General features: G+C 47.4%; 1 protein-coding gene across 6 annotated transcripts in view; it reads right to left on the bottom strand.

Annotated features, from left to right (window-relative positions):
* The window catches only part of KALRN (kalirin RhoGEF kinase), a 1,402,249-nt gene that overhangs the window by 355,009 nt on the left and 1,026,063 nt on the right, over nucleotides 1–21,177 (bottom strand). The gene's annotated exons all lie outside the window — the stretch shown is intronic.

Here is a 21,177-nt window from a genome sequence, read left to right as displayed (position 1 = left end):
GGAAGACGAAAAAAACCCTAACTCAGAAACATGCAGAGTTGAGGCAATAGTCATATGGAAAACCAACTTCTAAGTAACGAATCGAAGATACGCTGAATGTAAGAGCTGAAATAGTCTGTGTGAGAGCCGATAGGACCAGATGAAGATTTCATGGTGCCACTGCAGACAAAATGGTGATTGAATAACCACCACACCTTGTAAAAATTTTCAGACTTTTGGAAGAAAAGCCAAATGCAGCTGAAAATAATTTGACAGGACTGAAATCTGGACTCTTACAAAAACGAAGCTGTAAATGGCTTCCAACTCTCCCCACACCCCCACCTTTGATGAGGTCAAGAAACAAGAGAGATAAAACCTGGAGATATGAACTCTTTGTTCACCCCAAAAGATATAGAGTTTCCAACATCTTGAGATAATAGCGAAGCTGGTACCTACACTTGCCGCATACAGTAGTACGGACTACCAAGAAAGAAAAAATTTCAGCCTCTAAAAAATTGTTAAATAATGAAGGCGGTAAAGCCAAGAGAGGAAGGAGCTTGTGTTAGCAATGAACCAATTTGCAGCAGGTCTGGTCTAAGTGGAAGGCGCCACTGGGGACCTACCGACCTTCTGTGAATCTTAGAATATGACAACTTGCGTGGCCAGTCTGGAGTCACTAGGATTATCAACATCTGGGAATACCTGGCGTTCTTAAGAACCTGAGGCAATATTAGGGTCAATGGAAATAGATGCTAGATGAGAATTCCCCAGAATAGGCATGGCATTTACAGGGTAAGCTATCCTGGATCCCGTACAAAACTGTGGAGCCTTGAAGGAGTGTCGAGAGGTTATAAGATCCACTCCTGGAAGGCCTTACTTGCAAAGTAAATTTTGAAGGACCACTGGATTGAGAGACTCTTCCCCTGGGAGAAACGTATTTTTCCTGAGGAAGTCCACTTGTCGAGTTCCCACACCCGGAATAAATCTTGCAATGAGTGTGGAACAAAAATATGTGCCCAGGGAAAGATTCTGGCTGCCTTTGTTATTGCAGTCCCACTCATTGTGCTTTCGCGATAAGTCTAAAAAAATGCGAACAGGCTGTCCAGCCCAACAGACTGGCTCCTAAGAGAAAACGGTCTTGGAGCTTGAGCATATTGATGTGTAATGTCGTCCTGAAGCCGAAGACATAGTTTCATGGCACACAAGTCTAGGAGACTCGCGTATGTGGTCACAATAACCCAACTGGAATGACCAATGATCGTATTTGGAATATACAAAGTTAAACTAGCCACCCATGGAGACTGATGAATGCTGTCAGACAGAAGGAGAAAGTAGAGCAGAGAGGTATGCCGAGCAACCTTCCACATTGTGGAGAATTATTCAGTAGGACACCAACGAGAAAACTTTGCATATTGAACAGTGTCGACGGTGGGGACCATCCTGCTAAACAATGTTATGTACCACCAGATTGATGGATGAAGCCCTGCCAGAGCCATCGTAAGCACCATTCGTAGGATCTGTTCTTTGGGTTCCTCAAGAAAACTCCCTGGAGTGAGGTGTCAGGCTACCCTAAGAACTGAACACATTGGCAAGGTATTGCTTGAGTTGTGATTGAGAAGTATTAGAACCGTGTGATCTAGGTGGTTATGTAATTGGGCAGCTGATTTGTTGTACACGATCAGACCAGCTAAGGAATGAGTGAGATACCGTCTTTGAACAACAAAGTTGCCCTAACTGACCTGATTTGGCTAATGGTAGGGCTTGTAATCAGAGAAAAAGGATGACCTGCAGAAAAAGGATTTATGAAGACACGGTTTGTGACATTAAGCCTCACTACATGCTTATCAAGGTGCGAACAGTTACGTTCGGCCAGAACAAACTGTCTGGTTTCAGATCGACAAGATGGAACAGTACCCCAGTTTCCGTATCAGCTATGGAAGTGCACAATAACCCCATCCAAGAGGAGTAGTGCGGACTTCCTGTATTGAGGATGGAACCACTTTCAAATTATGTCCATAACAATGGTGTCTGAAGACAACTTAATGCAATGGTCCCTGTTTGAGCAACCATGTGACCAAAATGGCTCAAAAAATCGTGAAAAATACCACTAGGATTTTTTACCCTTGGACCCCAGGCGCTGGGTGATCTCAAAATAATCATAACTGCTGTTACAAAGCGTACTTTTGAGAAGAAACTGTCTCAAGTCTGAATACCTGGAAATGCGGACCCCACCGATAGGGCAGTCACCGTAAGGGAAATAAAAGTTCATATAGATGCGAGCATCTTTTCATATGACTTCTTCTATTAAAATGTGTCTTATTCGCAAAACAATGTGAATAGGATGTACAAGCAGCTTATGCTGATTAAAATTAGATGCGACACGCCTATATTCTGTCTACAACAGTGGCTGTATCTGCATATGAATTGCTATGCTACAGTGTCTTTCTATAAAAACAAAACACTGTAACGTACCATTTCGTTTGCAGATACAGCCCGCGGTCGCAAGCAGAATATAGGCATGCTGCATATCATTTTAATCAGTCTTAGTCTGCTTGTGCATCTTATTCACATAGCGATGGGAATAAGAAGCAATTTCGGCAAAAAAAGATGCCCGACGCTAACGGAAATGCACGGGACCTGTCAGCCCACTCATGCCAGGCATTTCCCGCTGCGTCACGTATTGAGGCAAGATGTATGAGGAAATTTCTGTATACATAGATACATAAATGTGAGAGTGGCATATACTGATAAACACACGTAGGGCAGTGTGAGACACAGCAATCATAGCATACATAGATATGCATATAAGTGATAGTGACACATCAATATATTTTTATAAACACACATAGGGGAGTGTGAGACACAGCAATATATAACATATATAGATATGCAAAGGTGAGTGACACATCAATATATACTTACAACCGCACATAGGTGAGCGTAAATAATAGCGTACATACAGTAGATACGCATACTGTAGGTGAGAATGGGTTCGGTATGAAATACCGATGGCCGGGAAGCCAGTTATCAGTATACCGACAGCAGCATCCCGGCCACCAGTATGCCGGCAATGGGGTAAGTGCTAGTAAGCCCTTTGCGCGCTTGCCACACTGCAGGCACGGTAGCTCGCTGCACTCGCCACAGGTTATATTCTCACTCTACGGGTGTCGTGAACACCCACAGAGGGAGAATCACCTGTCTCACAGTACTCTGGTGCAGGCACTGTATCTCTGAACGGGATTCCGGCGTCAGCATTGTGATTGCCAGGATCCCGTGTGGCTGCATCTTAAACCGCTTCTCAGTGAGAATGATATAACAGTATATTGTATACTGATAATCACACATAGGTGCCAAACATAGGCAGCTATACACACAATTGGTACTTGTACCGTAAGTAAAAGAGTAGCTGCAGGGGAGAGGAGTTTTCCTCCTATGGAAGTGCAGGATCACCAGTCCTGGCATAAGCATTGTGCAGTCCCAACTGTATGGCTGCAGGAGCGGGAGTGCAGTGCTGCAAGCACCACCCACTCCAGGCTCAACTCTTCCTGGACCCTGAGTACTTCCACCCGTTCCAGCCTGCTACCCAAGCAGCCTGTTGCGCACAGGCTACCCCTCCCTGTTTGGCAGCGGAGCCGCCTTCAGGAAACCCTTAGAAATGGCAGCCGCCATTCAGGGTGCTGGCGCACACTACTCCTGGGCCAGGCGGTTTCTGCCAAGACCGGAGTACATTGGAGGGGTCCCTGCATACACGCACATACCAACTCATCACGTTCCCTGCAGCCTCTGCACTATTGCTGTGCGCTGATAAAGGCACAGTCCTAACTAAAGGGCCCCATACACTACAATGATATGTCTGAGGCTGAAGTCGGAGGCAATTTCCCTTGAACTCTCCCGGGAGCTTCCCGGGAGAGGTTCCATATGATTCCATACAATTTGGTACATTTTGCATGCGATTTATCGTATGCGATCCCAGCCATGCCTGCGGGAACCAACATATCACAAGTGGAGCACTAACGATCTAGGGGAACCGATCTGACCCTCACGGGAATGCGCTTCGGATCAGATCAGAACGGAAACACATCCAAAATGCCTGATTTCACCCGATATATCGTCCCGAATGCCCGAAATTGGATGAAATCGGGCATTATCGTTCTGGTGTATGTGGCCCTTAAGAAAGAGAATTTTAAAAAAATGTTCAAAGAAAGATAAAAACACGTGCCTTAACTTCAAGGCACATAAAAAGAAACTGGAATTCTGGGGTTGCAGGGGAGAAGAGCTTACTTTTAAAGCTACAGTTTAATTTAGGTGCCAGGCTCCAGCCTGGACCTGCAATCCCATGGTCCAGTGTTCCCCAGCCTTGCTAAAAGAGAACATTTGACTTGGTTCTGGACCACCATGTGTAATCCTGCTTTCCCACTCAGGTTATAATATACCTCCTCTCTAGTGCCTCCACCCAAGCTACGATACCCTGGCTTGCTTAGGTAAGCCTCTCTATTATGAATTATAGGGTTGATGTGATCCATAAATAAACATGAACTACAGGGATATCTTAGTATGTGGTGACTTATATTTAGCAGTGCTGTATCTCACTGATGTCTTCTTTTTTCAGAACCAACCCCTTATTTCCGATATACGCAACAAACTCTACGTTTTTCTTAGTTATGTTTATATAGAAGGGGTAACGTAGTACACAATTATATCATACAGTACTTCAGATAAGGTGTACCGTTACGTGTACATACATTCTCTTACAACTCTAAATATCCCTAGAAGATCCTATTGTACAATTTACATGCATGCAACACAAAAAAATAAGTTGGCACATGCACTATAGTCAATTTGACTATAGACCCGGGGTTTACTAAAGTTATCACTGCGGCGGTCCGGGCAAAAAACAGTATCCCCTTCTGGGACATATAAGGGGGTGGTTGAAAGTACTGTATCTTACTCCGGTAAATCTGTGTTCCACTGACTACTGGGTTCTATTAGATTTCTATGGGTAAGGCTTTAGTTAATGCAGTATCTAGAAGGAGTCTAGTAACACTCATGGAGAAAGTAAAATATTTTGGCTCCTTTGCCCGGTGGCCCTATTAGGTAGGTAATGGATTATGACCGAACAGAGCCGACCCTAGGCATAGGCAAATGTTTAGGGGCACAAGCAGTTTCTGCTGATTAAAATGATATGCAGCATGCCTATATTCTGTGTGTGACTGCAGCTGCATTTGCATTTCGTATGCAGATACAGCCACAGTCGAACACAGAATATATGCATGCTAGATATCATTTTAATCAGCAGATGCTGCTTGTGCGTCCTAGTCACATAGCAATGACAATATGATTTTAATTACCTACCAGTAAATCCTGTTCTCGTAGTCCCCATTTAGTACCATGGGGTATAGACGAGTCCTTTGGAAGCCACTGGCACTTTAAGAGTTTAATAGTGTGGGCTGGCCCCTCACTCTATGCCCCTCCTACCAGACTCAGTCTAGAAACTGTACCCGAGGAGACGGACATACTTCGAGAGAAGGAAATACACAGATAGTGGTGAGATTCACACCAGCTCACACATAACAAAAAGGAAAGCCAAGCTAACCAACTTGGAACAATTCAGCAACGGCTGAAACAATAATACTGAACCAAGTAACAATGCAGGAAAACAAAGCACTGGGCGGGCGCCCAGCATCCTCTACGGACTACGAGAAAAGGATTTACTGGTTGGTAATTAAAATCCTATTTTCTCTTACGTCCTAGAGGATGCTGGGGTCCATTTAGTACCATGGGGATGTACCAAAGCTCCCAGTATGGGAGGGAGAGTTCTGAGGTTCCTGCAGAACACATTGACTGAACTTTAGGTCCTCAGAGGCCAAAGTATCGAACTTGTAGAACTTAGCAAACGTGTTCGACCCAGTCCAAGCAGCTGCTTGGCAAAGCTGTAAAGCCGAGACACCCCGGGCAGCCGCCCAGGAAGAACCCACTTTAAGAGTAGAGTGGACCTTAACAGATTTTGGACACAGCAAACCTGCCGTAGAATAAGCATGCTGGATAGTAAACCTGATCCAGCGAAAAATAGTCTGCTTAGAAGCAGGACACCCAACCTTGTTGAGATCATAAAGGACAAATAAAGCGTCCGACTTCCTGTGACGAGAAGTTCTTTTCACATAAATTTTCAAAGCCCTAACCACATCCAAGGACTTTGAGGTAATTGAGGAGTCAGTAGCCACTGGCACCACAATAGGTTGGTTGATATGAAAAGCTGACGCAACCTTTGGAAGAAATTGCTGACACGTTCTGAGCTCAGCTCCATCTTCATGGAAAATCAAGTAGGGGCTCTTGCATGACAATGCCCCCAATTCGGACACACGTCTAGCAGATGCTAAAGCCAACAGTGTGACCACCTTCCAAGTAAGAAACTTGACGTTCACCTCACGCTAAGGTTCGAAACAATCCGATTGCAGGAACTGCAGCACCACATTAAGATCTCAAGGTGCCGTAGGAGGCACAAATGGTGGTTGGATGTGCAGAACCCCTTTCAAGAATGTCTGAACCTCAGGGAGGGCAGCCAATTGTTTCTGGAAGAAAATGGACAAGGCCGAAATGTGGACCTTTATGGCGCCCAAGCGTAGGCCCACATCCAGACCTGCTTGCAGAAAGAGGAGAATCTGTCCCAGTTGAAACTCCACCGTTGGAAACTTCTTGGATTCACACCAAGACACATACTTTTTCCAAATCCAATGGTAATGTTTAGACGTAACTCCCTTCCTAGCTTGTATTAGTTTGAGAATCCTTGGGATGAGTGGAAGTGGAGGGAACACATACACTGACTGGAACACCCACGGAATAACCAGTGCATCCACCGCCACTGCCTGTGGGTCTCTCGACCTGGAACAGTACCTCCGAAGCTTCTTGTTGAGGCGAGAGGCCATCATGTCTACCTGAGGTACACCCCATCGGCTTGTCACCTCTGCGAACACTTCCGGGTGGAGGCTCCATTCTCCTGGATGGAGATCGTGTCTGCTGAGGAAGTCCGCTTCCCAGTTGTCCACTCCCGGAATGACACCGCATGTCTTTTTGCCCAGAGGATGATTCTTGTTACCTCTGACATTGCAGCTCTGCTCTTCGTTCCGCCCTGTCTGTTTATGTAGGACACAGCTGTGATGTTGTCCGACTGAACCTGAATGGCTTGATCTTGCAGAAGATGCGCCGCTTGTAGAAGGCCGTTGTAAACGACCTTAGTTCCAGACGTTTATTGGAAGGAGAGATTCCTGACTGGACCACCTTCCTTGGAAGTTTTCCCCTTGGGTGACCATTCCCCAACCTCTGAGACTTGCATCCGTGGTCAGAAGGATCCAATTCTGAATCCCAAACCTGCGGCCCTCGAATAGGTGAGAAGCTTGCAGCCACCAGAGGAGCGAAATTCTGGCTTTCGGCGACGAATCCGCTGGTGCATGTGAAGATGCGACCCCGACCATTTGTCGAGAAGATCCAGAATGACCTTGCATGGAATCTTCCATACTGAAGAGCCTCGTAGGAGGCTACCATCTTCCCCAGAAGGCAAATTAACTGATGAACAGATATCCGGGCTGGCTTCAGGACATCCCGTACCATTGATTGGATCACCAACACTTTCGCTACTGGTAGAAACACACTCTGCACTTCCATGTCAAGTATCATCCCCAGAAAAGGTAACCTCCGTGTCGGTTCCAAATGTGACTTTGGAAGGTTTAGGATCCACCCATGATCCTGAAGTAGTCGAGTTGAGAGAGCAATACTCTGCAACAACTTCTCCCTGGACGATGCTTTCATCAGCAGATCGTCTAGATATGGAATTATGTTCACTCCTTGCCTGCGAAGGAGTAGCATCATCTCTGCCATGACCTTGGTGAACACCCTTGGTGCTGTGGAGGGGCCAAAAGGCAGTGCCTGGAACTGATAGTGATAATCCAGTAATGCAAATCGGAGATAAGCCTGGTGAGGTGGCCAGATCGGAATGTGAAGGTATGCCTCCTTGATATCCAGGGATACCAGGAATTCCCCATCTTCCAGACCTGAGATCCCAGCTCTCAGAGACTCCATCTTGAATTTGAATTCCCTCAAGTAGGGGTTCAAGGACTTTAGGTTTAATATCGGCCTTACCGAACCGTCCGGTTTCGGCACCACAAATAGGTTTGAGTAAAAACCCTTGTGTATTAGTTGAGGTGGAACTGGAACAATATCATTTGTTCGGATACATTTTTTAATGGCTACCTGCAGGATAGCACTTTCTGCCAGCAAAACTGGTAAGCCTGACTTGAAGAATCTGTGAGGTGGGACTTCCTGAACCTCCAGTCTGTAGCCCAAGGTAACAATATCTGTCACCCAGGGGTCCCGGCATGATGACGCCCAGATGTGACTGAAATTTTTTAGTCTCGCTCCCACCTGCCCGATCCCCAGGCTGGGAGGTCCACCGTCATGCTGAAGATTTTGAGGAAGCGGAACCTGGTTTCTGTTCCTGAGAACCTGTTGGTGCAGGTTTTCTGGATTTTACCCGACCACCCATGAAGAAGTGGTGTTGCTGAGGGGAAAAAGGTTGACTTACCCGTAGTTGCCGTGGAGATCCACGCATCCAATGCATCCCCAAACAGAGCCTGACCTGTGAAGGGTAGGTTCTCCACACTTTTCTTGGATTCTGCATCCACAGTCCATTGGCGTAGCCAGAGTCCTCTGCGTGCCGAGACCACCATGGCCGTAGCCCTCGCATTCAGCATACCAAGGTCCTTCATGGCCTCCACCAGAGATTTTACTTACCGGTAAATCTATTTCTCGTAGTCCGTAGAGGATGCTGGGGACTCCGTAAGGACCATGGGAAGAGACGGGCTCCGCAGGAGACATGGGCACTTTAAGAAAGAATTTAGTTCCTGGTGTGCACTGGCTCCTCCCTCTATGCCCCTCCTCCAGACCTCAGTTAGAGCACTGTGCCCAGAGGAGATGGACAGTACGAAGAAAGGATTTTTGTTAATCCAAGGGCAAGATTCATACCAGCTACACCAATCACACCGTATAACTTGTGATAACAATCCAGTAAACAGTATGACAATAACATAGCATCAGTTCACGCCCGATGCAACAATAACGTAACCCTTATTGAAGCAGTAACTATATACAAGTATTGCAGAAGAAGTCCGCACTTGGGACGGGCGCCCAGCATCCTCTACGGACTACGAGAAATAGATTTACCGGTAAGTAAAATCTTATTTTCTCTAACGTCCTAGAGGATGCTGGGGACTCCGTAAGGACCATGGGGATTATACCAAAGCTCCCAAACGGGCGGGAAAGTGCGGATGACTCTGCAGCACCGATTGAGCAAACATGAAGTCCTCCTCAGCCAGGGTATCAAACTTATAGAATTTTGCAAAGGTGTTTGTACCCGACCAAGTAGCAGCTCGACACAGCTGTAGTGCCGAGACCCCTCAGGCAGCCGCCCAAGAAAAGCCCACTTTCCTAGTGGAATGGGCCTTGATCGATTTAGGTAACGGCAATCCTGCCGTAGAATGTGCCTGCTGAATCGTGTTACAGATCCAGCGAGCAAGAGTCTGCTTTGAAGCAGGGCCGCCAAGCTTGTTGGCTGCATGCAAAACAAACAGTGCTTCTGTTTTTCAGACTCTAGCCGTCCTGGCTACATAAATTTTCAAAGCCCTGACCACATCAAAGGACTCAGAATCCTCTAAGTCCCGTGTAGCCACAGGCACCACAATAGGTTGGTTCATATGAAAGGATGAAACCACTTTTGGCAGGAACTGAGGACGTGTCCGCAATTCCGCTCTATCCATATGGAAAACCAGATAGGGGCTTTTATGTGATAAAGCCGCTAATTCCAACACTCGCCTAGCCGAAGCCAGGGCTAATAACATGACCACCTTCCATGTGAGAAATTTCAACTCCACCGTTTTAAGCGGTTCAAACCAGTGTGACTTTAGGAAGCCCAAGACCACATTAAGGTCCCAAGGCGCAACCGGAGGCACAAACGGAGGCTGAATATGCAGTACTCCCTTAACAAAAGTCTGAACTTCTGGGAGAGAAGCCAATTCTTTTTGAAAGAAAATGGATAGGGCCGAAATCTGGACCTTAATGGAGCCTAATTTAAGGCCCAAATCCACTCCAGTTTGTAGGAAGTGAAGGAAACGGCCCAGATGGAATTCTTCCGTAGGAGCATTCCTGGCCTCACACCAAGAAACATATTTTCTCCATATACGGTGATAATGTTTTGCTGTTACTTCCTTCCTATCCTTTATCAGCGTAGGGATAACCTCAACCGGAATACCTTTTTCCGCTAGGATCCAGCGTTCAACCGCCATGCCGTCAAACGCAGCCGCGGTAAGTATTGGAACAGACAGGGTCCCTGTTGCAACAGGTCCTGCCTTAGAGGAAGAGGCCACGGATCTTCCGTGAGCATTTCCTGCAGATCTGGATACCAGGTCCGTTGTGGCCAATCTGGAACAACGAGGATTGTTCTCACTCCTTTTCTTCTTACTATTCTCAACACCTTGGGTATGAGAGGAAAAGGAGGAAATACATAGACGGACCGGAACACCCACGGTGTCACGAGGGCGTCTACCGCTACTGCCTGAGGGTCTCTGGACCTGGCGCAATACCTCTGTAGCTTTTTGTTGAGGTGGGACGCCATCATGTCTATCTGTGGCAGTTCCCACCGACTCACAATCTGTGCGAAGACTTCTGGATGAAGTCCCCACTCTTCCGGGTGTAGGTCGTGTCTGCTGAGGAAGTCTGCTTCCCAGGTGTCCACTCCCGGAATGAACACTGCTGACAGTGCGCTTACATGATTCTCCGCCCAGCGAAGAATCCTGGTGGCTTCCGCCATTGCCGCTCTGCTCCTTGTGCCGCCTTGGCGGTTTACATGAGCCACTGCGGTGATGTTGTCTGACTGGATCAGGACTGGTTGGTCGCGAAGTAAGGCCTCCGCTTGACGTAGGGCGTTGTATATGGCCCTTAGTTCCAGGATGTTGATGTGCAGACACATCTCTTGACTTGACCAAAGACCCTGGAAATTTCTTCCCTGTGTGACTGCTCCCCAAACTCGGAGGCTTGCATCCGTGGTCACCAGGATCCAATCCTGAATGCCGAATCTGCGGGCCTCGAGAAGGTGAGCGCTCTGCAGCCACCACAGGAGTGACACCCTGGCCCTGGGGTACAGGGTGATCAACCGATGCCTCTGTAGATGTGATCCGGACCACTTGTCCAACAGATCCCATTGGAAAGTCCTCGCATGGAACCTGCCAAAGGGAATGGCCTCGTATGAGGCCACCATCTTTCCCAGGACTCGAGTGCAATGATGCACAGACACCTGTCTTGATTTCAAAAGGTTCCTGACCAGAGTCATAAGTTCCTGGGATTTTTCTATCGGAAGATAAACCCTTTTCTGGGTCGTGTCCAGAATCATGCCCAAGAAAGGCAGACGAGTCGTAGGAACCAACTGCGACTTTGGGAAATTGAGAATCCAGCCGTGTTGTTGTAACACTTTCAGTGAAAGAGATACGCTGTTCAACAACTGCTCTCTTGATCTCGCTTTTATGAGGAGATCGTCCAAGTACGGGAAAATTGTGACACCCTGCTTGCGCAGGAGCACCATCATTTCCGCCATTACCTTGGTGAAAATCCTCGGAGCCGTTGAGAGACCAAACGGCAACGTCTGAAATTGGTAATGACAGTCCTGTACCGCAAATCTTAGGTACGCCTGATGAGGTGGATAAATGGGGACATGAAGGTACGCATCCTTTATGTTTAGTGACACCATAAAATCCCCCCCTTCCAGGCTGGCGATGACCGCTCTTAGCGATTCCATCTTGAACTTGAACCTCTTCAAGTATAGGTTCAGAGATTTTAAATTCAATATGGGTCTGACCGAACCGTCCGGTTTCGGAACCACAAACATGGTCGAATAATAACCCCTTCCCTGTTGAAGGAGGGGAACCTCGACCACCACCTGCTGAAGATACAATTTTTGTATTGCATTTAACACTATCTCCCTCTCTAGGGGGGAAGACGGTAGGGCCGATTTGAAAAACCGGCGAGGAGGCACCTCTTCGAATTCCAGCTTGTAACACTGAGACACAATTTCTATTGCCCAGGGATCCAACCTGGGAGTGAACCCACATGTGGCTGAAATTCCGAAGACGCGCCCCCACTGGCCCCGACTCCGCCAGTGGAGCCCCAGCGTCATGCGGTGGATTTTGCAGAGGCCGGGGAGGACTTCTGTTCCTGGGAACTAGCTGTACTGTGCAGCTTCTTTCCTCTGCCCCTCCCTCTGGCAAGAAAGAACGCACCTCGGACTTTCTTGTTTCTTTGTGAACGAAAGGATTGCATTTGATAATGCGGTGCTCTCTTAGGCTGTGAGGGAACATAAGGCAAAAAATTTGACTTCCCAGCCGTAGCTGTGGAGACCAGGTCCGAGAGACCTTCACCGAACAATTACTCACCCCTGTAAGGTAAAACCTCCATATGCCGTTTTGAGTCGGCATTACCTGTCCACAGGACCCTTCTGGCAGAAATCGACATAGCGTTTATTCTAGAACCCAGCAGACTAATGTCTCTTTGAGCATCTCTCATATAAAGGACAGCGTCTTTAATATGCCCCAGGGTCAATAAAACAGTATCCCTATCTAGGGTATCAAACTCCTCTGATAAGGTATCAGTCCATGCCGCTACTGCACTACAGACCCAGGCCGACGCGATTGCCGGTCTGAGCAAGGTACCTGAATGTGTATAAAAGGACTTCAGGGTACCCTCCTGTTTGCGATCAGCAGCATCCTTGAGGGTAGCCGTATCCTGGGACGGCAGGGCTACCTTTTTGGATAAGCGTGTTAAAGCTTTGTCCACCCTAGGGGAGGATTCCCATCGTAACCTGTCCGTTGGCGGGAAAGGATACGCCATAAGAATCCGTTTGGAAATCTGCAGTTTTTTATCTGGAGATTCCCAAGCTTTTTCACATAACTCATTCAGTTCGTGTGAGGGGGGAAAAGTTACCTCAGGTTTCTTTCCCTTATACATATAAACCCTTGTGTCAGGGACAGGGGTTTCCTCTGTGATGTGCAAAACCTCCTTAATTGCTATAATCATATATCGGAGTGATTTAGCCAACTTTGGCTGTAACTTTGCATCATCGTAATCGACACTGGAGTCCGAATCCATGTCGGTATCTGTGTCAACAATTTGGGATAGTGGGCGCTTATGAGACCCCGACGGTCCCTGCGACATAGGATCAGGCACGGGTTGAGACCCTGACTGTCCCAATGCATCAGCCTTGTCTAATCTTTTATGCAAGGAATTTACATTATCATTTAAAACCTTCCACATATCCATCCAATCAGGTGTCGGCGCCGTCGGCGGAGACACCAAATTCATTTGCTCCCGCTCCTCTCCCACATAGCCTTCCACATCAGACATGTCGACACAAGCGTACCGACACACCACACACACAGGAATGTCCTTTTTGAAGACAGTTCCCCCACGAGGCCCTTTGGAGAGACAGAGAGAGAGTATGACTATATAACCCAGGAATAAAACAGTAACTTAATGTTAACCCAGTAGCTGCTGATTATATACTTTTTTGCGCCTAATTATGTGCCCCCCCTCTCTTTTCAACCCTCTTCTACCGTGTATTAGCAGGGGAGAGCCTGGGGAGCTTCCTCTCAGCGTGCTGTGGAGAAAAAATGGCGCTGGTGAGTGCTGAGGGAGAAGCCCCGCCCCCTCGGTGGCGGGCTTCTGTCTCGCTTAAATTTTATTTCTTTGGCGGGGGCTCATACATATATACAGTGCCCAGCTGTATATATGTGTTCATTTGCCAGAATGAGGTCCCAAATGCTGCCCAGGGCGCCCCCCCCCCCCTGCGCCCTGCACCCTAACAGTGACCGAAGTATGTGTAGGTGTGTGGAGCAATGGCACACAGCTGCAGTGCTGTGCGTTACCTCCAGTGAAGATCACGAAGTCTTCTGCCGCCTGTGAAGTCTTCCTGCTTCTCATACTCACCCGGCTTCAGTCTTCCGACTCTGCGAGGGGGACGGCGGTGCGGCTCTGGGAAGGACGGCGAGGGTGAGATCCTGCGTACCGATCCCTCTGGAGCTAATGGTGTCCAGTAGCCTAAGAAGCAAGACGTAGCTTCAGAGAGTAGGGCTGCTTCTCTCCCCTCAGTCCCACGATGCAGGGAGTCTGTTGCCAGCAGAGCTCCCTGAAAATAAAAAACCTAACAAAAAACTTTCTATCAGCAAACTCAGGAGAGCTCACTGAAAAGCACCCAGCTCCTCTGGGCACAGAATCAAACTGAGGTCTGGAGGAGGGGCATAGAGGGAGGAGCCAGTGCACACCAGGAACTAAATTCTTTCTTAAAGTGCCCATGTCTCCTGCGGAGCCCGTCTCTTTCCATGGTCCTTACGGAGTCCCCAGCATCCTCTAGGACGTTAGAGAAACTCCTAAGAGCTCACCTAGCTGTGACCGGCTCCTCCGGGCACATTTTCTAAACTGAGTCTTGTAGGAGGGGCATAGAGGGAGAGGCCAGTGGCTCCCAAAGGACCCGTCTATACCCCATGGTACTAAATGGACCCCAGCATCCTCTAGGACGTAAGAGAAAATAAGATGCATTTTCTGCAAGAAAAAGGTGCCCATCGTTAGCAGAGTTGGACGGGAGCTGCATGACATATGGCAAGATGTGTGAGGACAGATCTGTATCCAAGCAGAGACAGAGGTCACAGTGGGTCTAATTCAGACCTGATTGGTGCTGTGCGTTTTCGATCAGGTCTGAACTGCGCATGCGCCGGCACAATAGTGCGCCAGCACATGCCAGACAGCCGATGGCCATCTCAGCCCTGGCCATCTCAATCAGGCAGAGGCGGTCGCTGGGCGGGCCGGCGGCGTTTGGGCGCCGTGTAGGGGGTGCGGTCCGGGCGGGTGGGCCTCACAGCGACGAGTAGCTCCTGCCAGCAGGCAGGGAGCTACGCCTAAAGTACAAAAGCATCACAGCTGTGTGATGCTTTTGTACTGGTGCGGGGGGGTCGGGCCTGACATGCGGGGTGATCGCAGATGTGCTAAATTTAGCACATCTACGACCAGGTCTGAATAAGGCCAATTGTTAGCAGCCGTGTGAGTGCTGTATGTGAGTAGGTTCATTATGCAATAATGTTCGGCATATGTGTAATGGGCATTGTGTGTGTGTCAATGCATTAATAATGTGCGACATATGTGTAAGGGGCATTATGTGTGACATTATGTGTATAAGGACATTAATAAAGGTTGGCATAATGTGCAAGATGCATTATGATTATAAGGACATTAATAATGTGTGTCATATGTGTAAGGGGCATTACTGTGTGGTATTATGTGTACAAAGCCATTACTAGTGTGTGGCATTATGTGTATAAGGTGCTCTACTATGTGGCGTAACATATAGAAAGGGGACTACTGTGTGGTGTAATGTGAATAAGGAGCAATTCAGTGTGATGCATTGTAATGTGAATAAGGGGCACTACTGTGAGGAGTAACATATATAAGGTAAAGTGGTGCTACTGTGTGATGTAACGTGAATAAGGGACACTATCACATGATATAATGTGAATAAAGTTGCACTACTTTGTGGTGTAATTTGAATTGGGGGTACTATTCTGTGGCCATGCCTCTTCCCAAAAGAACATGCACCTTTTAGGGCTGTGCACCAAAAAGAGGCCTGCTATGACTGAGGGGTGATGGTGATGGGAAAGGGGTGCAGGGTCAGAGGCGGAACTAGCAGCGGTATTAGGGGGCACAAGCTAAAATCTTGCCTAGGGCATCATATTGATTAGGGCCAGCTCTGTGACCACACCAGTAGCTGGCCAGTACCTTGGTAATCTCATCACTCTTTCCTTCCAGGCGGCCAGGATAATCCCCTCCCTTATTACACAGCCTCGGGGAGAAACTGATAATATACGATATAGTTTAATAATATGCAGTCCCATCCTGTGGCACTCTCAGTCTCTGAGGAAAACTGCTGACAGTCTGAGAGTTTAATAGCAAACAGTTCCCAGTGTGCATATTATTATAGTTCAATATTCGGTAACAGTACAAAGTCTTTGCCTTGTAATATGAGTCACTGTATATCTAAAGTGAGATCAACGATCTCTCTACTTTATATAAGGAGTAGGTGTACTTAGGGTTATACTTCACAACGACTCTTACGAGAGGGTGCTGGCTAAGTTACACTCTGACTGATGGGTGGATCATAACAATGAGAGTAGCCCGTCTCTGGGACATTTACAACTAGCCATCAAAGTATACGGTGATTGAAATGCCAGTGTAAGTGGGATAGAGCTAGCTGCGAACACTGAGTCAAAGAAAACAGGACCACTCCCCCAGCTCTCTTGATAAGGCACTGTTGTTAATACCTCCCTTGTCTCACCACCTGGAGCTCCGGTTCTGCCTCAGGATAGCTCCGCGATGCCAGTATGCATCCGCCACTCCTTCTACATCGCTGCCTCTCTCCCCGTACCGCCTGCTGTCTCCTTGCCATCCGCGCACTCTCCGTCTCCTCCTATGCTCCCGATCCATCTTCCCCTCGTGCTGCCAACCGCTCCTCCATTAGGGGGTCCAGCAGGAGCCTAGAAGCTTCCCTACAGCCCTTACACACCTCCCCACATGAAGTGCTGGCACCTGCACAATCACCAGCGCCACCTGCCACTCATATGCCCATCATAACATATTTATAAATAACTTTTTGCGTATTTAAACCTAGATTGGCTCTACCAGATTAGACCTGTTCACAATATATATCATATATCACAATAATAATATACATTCTTTGCCTTAATGTATCAATGGTATCAATGGGCTACATATAGCACCCCTGCAAATACTCCAAGGCAGCCCAATCTGGCAACCACTGCTCTAGGGGATGTTAATAGAATAACTAAGTGTTGAATGAAGCTGCCTATTGCAGATACTGTATGCCTGATCCCCTGGAAAGGTTTTGCAGGAAAAAGTACCCAGGAGAGCTGCAGGTATTGCTGATAGAGGGGAAGAGGAGCCACCAAAGGATACAGAGCTTTACTGATAATGGGGAATTGGAGTTTCCTTTGCATAAAAGACCCAACCAGCCATTAAAGCGGGGTCACTGTTGGAGCAGTGTGACTAGAGGAGCCATTCCTATAGGAGAGGGCATTAGGAGTGGGCTGTAGGCAGCTGAGAGTAGGAATAGCCATTGACCATCGATGATTTGAAATCATCGATGGGCTATGACCAGTGGTAACTACTTTTACCATCAATGGGGGAAGAACCAGATGGTTTCCTACCATCGATGATACAGAGCTATCGAATATATATTTTTTCTCCAGGGTGTTGGTACAGTCTTAGACTGGCCATACACCTAAAGATTTATTGGTAACTATAAGAGGGTCCGAGTTTTCTGGAGGTGCGGAATTTCAGCGGAGAATGCCTGTATTTTTAAAGCAGCAATCATTTTCAAAGCACAACCAACCTGGTTTAGCCTTAAATTATTTCTGCTTTAAAAATATGGGCATTCTCAGCCAAAATCCTGCACCTCCGGCAAACTTGGACAATATTACATTAAACCAGTATTGTCCAACCTGGCTGGTTGGAATTACAATCTGGTAAAGTATGGGGGCAAATGACAATTGACCATTTGCTTCAAAATGCCAGAAAACTGACAAAAATGGTCAATCAGATAGATAGGTTGAATCAAATGGATTTAACCAATTTGTTTGATTGACCACATTTGTCAGTGTTTGGGTGCAAATAGTCAATTATCATTTGCTCCCATTCATTACCAGATTTTAATTCCAACCAACCAGATTGGACAATACATCTTTAGGTGTATGGCCAGCTAAAAGCCTAAGGGTTGAAACCTATATTTACAATGCCAAAAAGATGTATTCAATATGGAAAAGGAAAAACACTGTAATTTGTGTTTAAGCAGATGATGTTTGACGCTTATTGTGACTTGGATGAAACTCTAATCACATTTTATGTCCTATTAATCTAGAAATCAAGTAATTCCAAAGGGTTGAGCAGGCTGGACTGCACACCCTAATTTTAAACAGAATAAGAGGTGCTATCATGCTGAGACTTGTAGTGTCATGCAGGTGAAAGAAAATCCAGGTGCACACTATAAGCACTATGAATACTGACAGTCAAGACAATTATGATATACTCTACAATTAATATGCCGTAGAGACGTAACTGTGGTAGGATGACACCCAGTGCACTAGAGAAACTCCCTGCACACACCTTTGGCGTGCACACCCAAAAAGGGGGCATGGCCTTGTTGCAAACTCAATTGTTAATCACTCTGGGGGCATTCCCAGCATTCCCGGAGGTGCTGGGCTGCCCCAGAGACATTGACTGCACTATACTCCTGCCACAGTGACGGGAGCTGGGAGCTGCATGATAATGTCATAGTGCAGCACCTGGCTCCCAGTCACTGCGGAAGAGCTGGCATTTTGTGTCACATCTGGGTGTGGACCGCAACCTCTCAGTGATGCCAGTGAGTATAAATGAGGTTCTTGGCACATTTGGCCAAAAATACATGTCCATCTACCACATCAAGATGAACCCAATAAAATGGATCCCTAACATACCTAATACTAATTTATGTTGTCAAATTATCCAGAATTTACCATGACAGTGCCCATTCTTACATGAAGACAGCAATGTTGGAATCTGTACCGATTAATATCACATAATGGCAGATGGAAGGTGTGCTAGTACCAGGCAGAAGGGGTCTCTACCTTAAAGTATACTTTATAGACACAAATACAGAGGAAAAAAGGGAAATCGGCATCATGCAGCTATCCAAAGTGTGTATCTCCACTTCCACTCAGCGTTCTGCTGCATAGACTGAACACCAGAGTTTACTCCAAAACACCAGTATGGGCACAGCCATGTTGGAATCAGTCACCTGACTTTCCTCAGGGGCTCCTAGATCAGCTGATCGCAGCTACCAATGAGTGAACTTTCAGTGCTATAAAGGGAACTTCCCGACTAGCCTTAGTTGCCAGTATAATGTTGCTTCTCCTAAAGTCACAGCTCAGTGCTAAGCTCCCTGGTACTTTGTATCTACATGATTTTAGTCCATCCAATCCAGATACACTGCGGTTACTTCAAGTCTCTGCTCTGTTCTGCACCAGCTTCTAGTATCTGTCTGGTTACTAAGGGACTTGTCCCTAGCAACACTTATCTGGCTCCAGTCACCAATCCAGTTCCGGTCCGGTCACCAATCTGATTTCAGTCTGGTCACCTATCCTGTTCCAGTCCGGGCACCTATCCTGTTCCAGTCAAGTCACCAATCCAGTTCCAGTCTGCTTCCACTCTAGTCATTATCCGATTCCAGTTCATCCACTGTTCTAGTTCCTACATAATAAAGTTATTATTTATTCTATCTAGTCACGCCTTTGGGTGCACCTTTACCAGAGCATCTCCATTACACTCCAAGACCACTATTCAGTAGTCTCTACAGCTCTCTACTAGCTTGCCAGCTACACGAGCAAGAGCTGGATCAAGCCTCCCAGCTTCTTCCGTACCTCATCACTGTCAGCTCCAGCCACTCACACCTTCCCCATCCAGACCTCAGGCTAGTGAGGTCTCAGGGAGTGAGACTCCTTCTACCTGTCACAGGCCAAACACGTGCTAAGAACCTTAATTATACTTCATGTAAGTTATAGAGTGTATTATAATTGTTTTGACTATCAATATTCTTAGTGATTAGCGTGTGCAATTCCAAAAGATTCACATACTTTTCCTTGCCTCTGTATACATAGAATAAAATCACTTTATTTACTAAACTCTCAAATTCCCACCAGTCCTGGAGCTGCATATCCCACAATACAAAGCAGAACGTACTTAATTTCTGTGTCTGGGACAGACAGTCTGAGGAGACTCAGCTGCTGCCACAGAGATCATGGTGACCTGATTCATTCTCTCAGTGACAAAGCCGTCCACTTATCCTAACACTGGGATGTTTCCTGAATCTGTCAGTGACACAAGACGTTTAAATGTAACAAATAGTTTTGACAAATTTACAGACCGATAGTAGTCTAAAAAAACAAACTATGAATGCTATTTTTTTAGACAAAAGAAATTTATAAGTCCTATTGAGGATACTGTAAAGATTTCAGAAGGGAAATAAAGACCTATCTTCGGGGCCAGCAACAGAAATCTTGGGGCCCGGTAGACCGATATCTATGTGGCCCCCTTCCCCCCCCAGGCCCAACTTGCCCCCTGACCCACACATCCGACGCACACTCCAGCCATCACCCCCCATTACACATAGTTAATGGCTGACCTGTGACAGTGTGACACCTCCCATGGGCGCAGTGTGACACAAAGACGCACCCTCCCCCAGCAGCCGCAATGTGCACCACAAACAACTACTTTTTGCATCATACCTCCCAGTAGAACTGACTTTGTGTGATCTATGGCCCCCATTTTTCATGTCACACATAAACAGAAAATGAGTTTTAAACACAGCACTACAACTAATTGAAAAATGAGGGGACACAGCTACTCACTGTGCAAGTAAAAAACATGGCACTGACAGTGGGTGTCGTACGGTATGCCGGCGCTCGGGCTCCCGGCGACCAGCATACCGGCGCCGGGAGCCTGACCGCCGGCATACCGACAGCGTGGCGAGCGCAAAGGAGCCCCTTGCGGGCTCGCTGCGCTCGCCACGCTGCGCTCGCCACGCTGCGGGCACGGTGGCGCGCCACACTATTTTATTCTCCCTCCAGGGGAGTCGTGGACCCCCACGAGGGAGAATAGTTGTCGGTATCCCGGGTGTCGGGATTCCGGCGCCGGTATACTGTGCGCCAGTATCCCGACATTCGGCATACAAAAGACCACCCCTGACAGTGACTCACCACCAAAACACAATCCTGTCCCACAGCAGCACAAGCTTTTCCTGTCCGGTCTTTAAGGCCGCTGCTGTGCTGCGCTCTTTCTCCTCGACTAGTCTGCCCACAGCCTGCCTGTTCCTCAAAGGGAGATGCGACGCCACAGCAGGCAGGGACAAACAGGGAAGGGCGGGTGGGCGGTGCCGAGCATAGCGTTGCATGTCACGTCACAAGTCAGACACCGGGACCCAGGGGGTTACGGCCGCCGACAGAGGCCGCCGATGTACTCTTAAACATATTTTTACATGTGATACATACATGGCCAGGCCGATGCGACGGC

The sequence above is a fragment of the Pseudophryne corroboree genome, chromosome 7 (genome assembly GCF_028390025.1).
Source record: "Pseudophryne corroboree isolate aPseCor3 chromosome 7, aPseCor3.hap2, whole genome shotgun sequence".
In the NCBI taxonomy this organism is placed as follows: Eukaryota; Metazoa; Chordata; class Amphibia; order Anura; family Myobatrachidae; genus Pseudophryne; species Pseudophryne corroboree.
Note: the sequence above shows the minus strand (reverse complement) of the source record. Positions and strands in the feature narration are given on the sequence as shown.